The sequence below is a fragment of the Mus caroli genome, unplaced genomic scaffold (assembly GCF_978045245.1).
Source record: "Mus caroli unplaced genomic scaffold, Mus_caroli_1 scaffold_1, whole genome shotgun sequence".
Classification (NCBI taxonomy): Eukaryota; Metazoa; Chordata; class Mammalia; order Rodentia; family Muridae; genus Mus; species Mus caroli.
Window position 1 is genome coordinate 91,777,902 of NW_028227256.1, and position 3,533 is coordinate 91,781,434.

At 38.7% G+C, this 3,533-nt stretch overlaps 1 pseudogene; it reads right to left on the reverse strand.

The window, feature by feature from the left end:
- Window positions 1–448: 448 nt before the first annotated feature.
- Window positions 449–1,418, reverse strand: LOC110303602 (U1 small nuclear ribonucleoprotein A-like; annotated as a pseudogene).
- Window positions 1,419–3,533: the final 2,115 nt, after the last annotated feature.

Below are 3,533 nucleotides of genomic sequence, written 5' to 3' on the forward strand. Positions count from 1 at the left end.
TTTATCTGTATGTTTCCAAACATTGTTTTTTATGAACCACAGAGCACTAAGCAAAGTATTATTATTAGTCCAAATTTCCAACATAAAGCAAGACCAATCTTCAAATTGTAAATAGTTATTTGCTACCTAGACAGCAGCTGTGAACAGATAACTGGGCCTAAAGCAATAGCTTGTCTATGTAGTATAAATACAATACATTCATATTTAATTTCCTATTTATTTATTTTGGTGAAAAACTAAACCTCAAAAACTCACTTTAATTGCAACCTAACAGCGCCAGGTGCAATGTCTGGGGACAGACTCTGGGTACGGTGCTGTGTGGCAACCACATACTCACACACAGCTCTGAGAAGGCCCCCAAGGGGGACTAACCTTTAGGGACTGAGCCAAGGGAGGGGGGAAGGGGCATCCCCAAAATGGGCACAGGGGTACTTCATAGTGGAAGGCATTACTTCTTGGCAAAAGTGATCTTCATAGTATTGTTTTGTGTGATCTTAAAGTCTTGCAGGGCATCTCGTGCTGCCCCAGTCTGCACTTCATTGTCAAACTCCAGGAAGGCGATGTCATGGCGCCTAGGGACCAGACGCACCTCCTTGAAGCCTGGGAACTGGTTGAAAAGCATGGAGAACATGAGCTTGTTGGTCTCCTCAGGCAGGTTGGTGAGGAACAGGATGTGATTGGGTGGATTCTTGGAGAGAGGCTGCGCAGGTGGCATCTGCCCAGGCATGAGCTGCTGTGGGGGCATGGCCCCAGGGGGTATCTGGCCAGGAGCAAGGCCTGGTGGCGGGATGATGCCAGGTGGTGGTGGCATGTAGGGAGGCTGTCCTGGCATGTGGTTCATGATGGAGGGTGCCTGAGTCATCGGTGGCATGCCCAGTACAGGCTGGACAGCACCCACCACTGGGGCAGATGCCCCACCCTGAACAGCCTTTCAGGCAGGAGGTGTCTCCTGACTCTTGGGCTTCCTCTTCTCTCATTTGCGATCTTTTTCCACAAAGGTGCCCTTCATCTTGGCAATGATGTCCTAGTCAATCTTTGCGTACTGGATACGCATGGGCTTGTCATAGAAAGGGGAGCCCTGCATGGATGCAGGGTGTTGGTGGTGCTGCTGACCTCCTTGAAGATGACGAAGGCCTGGCCCCTCATCTTCAGGCTCCGAGACACCAGGATATCCAGGATCTGGCCGAACTGGGAGAAGATGGCATACGGGGACTTCTTTTTTTTTTTTTTTTTTTTTAATATTTTTTATTACGTATTTTCCTCAATTACATTTCCAATGCTATCCCAAAAGTCCCCCATACCCTCACCCCCACTTCCCTACCCACCCATTCCCATTTCTTGAGCTCATCTTTCTTGATCTTCTCATTGAGATTGTTAATATAAATAGAGTGGTTGGGACGGGTCTCGGGAACTACCATGGTGTGAGATGTTCAGGTACGGCTTAAAGAGGAGGAAAAAGCGACTTTAGCCCTATGTTTCCCAATTTCTTTAGTCCAAATGGCTGATCTTAATTTCCTTTTGATACTCATAGTTTTAAAGGTAAGCCATATGAGATTCCCCCTTTAAAATGATGTTACTATCTCTTAGTACATTTGACAAGGAAACTAATTTACATTTTCACATTTAATTTTCCCCATGTTCTAATTTAAGTCAATTTCCTTATAGTACATATAATTAATTTGTATAAAATTTAATGTAACTTGTATAAGATGTATTTTGAGTCAACACACACACACAGGTATGGAGGGAAGGGCATTAAGCTATATATAACTTATTATCTAGAAAACAGTATATACAAACAACATTTTATTGTGGAGACAGACCTCAATAACTAGAATTACTTCAAAGTTCTTTTTTTATATATTTTTTATTTTACATTAGATATTTTCTTTATTTATGTTTCAAATGTTATCCCCTTTCCTAGTTTGCCCTCTGAATATCCCCTATCCCCTTCCCCCTTCCCCTGCTCCCTAACCTACCCACTCCCATTCCTGGTCCTGACATTGCCCTATACTGGGGCATAGAGCCTTCACAGGACTAAGATCCTCTCCTCCCATTGATGACCAACTAGGCCATTCTCTGCTACATATGCAGCTAGAGCCACAAGTCCCACTATGTGTTTTCTTTGATTGGTGCTTTAGTCCCAAGGAGCTCTGGAGGTACTGGTTAGTTCATATTGATGTTCAAAATTCTTTTAAATCAGATTTTATTTATTTATTTATTTATTTATTTACTTGTTTATTTAATCTGTCAATATATACACGTGTATACAATTGCATATGTGGGCATACATATTCTGTGATGCCTTAGAGGTGAGAGGGTAACATTAGGAATCAAGTCTATCCTGCAAAATGAGTCTGAGACATCAAACCGAGGTCTTCAGGCTTGGAGACCACCTCATTACATCCTACAGCATCTTCCCAGCTCAGAAGTCCTTTTTTAAAAAAGTGTTTAATATAGCTTATTATGATAAAATATCACATTTATATTAGATAGGAAATCATTGTTTCTTTATAACAATTGTACATTAAGTAAAGAAGTTTCTGTCCATAGTCTTTCTTTTTAGTACAATATCCTAATTAAGAATGTTGAAAGCTTCTTGGGTTATTTTCCATGTTTGTGACAGAAATAAATACACAAACTATCTGTTGAAGTTCTGATTTATATGATCAAGAATATATGTAAAGAAATGAAAAAACAGTATAATTTTAACTGCTTAGAATATTTACATAAACACTTTATGACAACTTATTAAATGTTTACAACTATTGAATTCCTGATAGTGTTCCTACTTCTGTTGACATACCCACAGGGTCATACCTATTAGGGTAGAAATTTCTGATGCCAAATGATTACAACTTATATTATACCTGTGTAACTGGCAGAGTTTATTTTAGCAGTTTAGTAGAGTTTGTTTAGTACAGTTGATAGTAAAGTTTATACATATAGAAATAATTTTCTTAAAATTACAAAGTTTCTATTATGCCACACATAATTATGAGACACTAGGGGCCTAATTCGCTCCATGTACAGTTAGTTGTTCATATTTGTCTACAGAACCTAATATATGTATTCAGAAACTGGTGTAAGAACAAGTAACTTTCCCTAAATAGTCTGTGCAGATAAAGCTTTGATGAACACGCCTATCACCTAATTACAAGTTTGTATTTCTAGTCCCACTGAGGTGTACCAATTAACAGAATTAGACTTTAATTCCAAGAAACATATTAGACCTAATTAGTGGATATACTGCCTGCTCTAAATTTTGTTTAACCCTTGATATAGTGTGTGGATGTATATTTAATACATATTCTGTTATGTTTTGTGAGTTAAAAAGTATTTTCATAACTTCTGTTACAGGCTATGATTTTAAAAAGTGAAGCTGAGTATAAATATGACATCTTCACATGACACATTATTGTTAAGATTTTGAAAAAAAAGGAATTTATAAATTTTCAGGTGAATGGATGGACTTTGAAACGATCGTTTTGAGTGAAGTAACTCAAACATCAAAGGACAAATGTTACATGGTT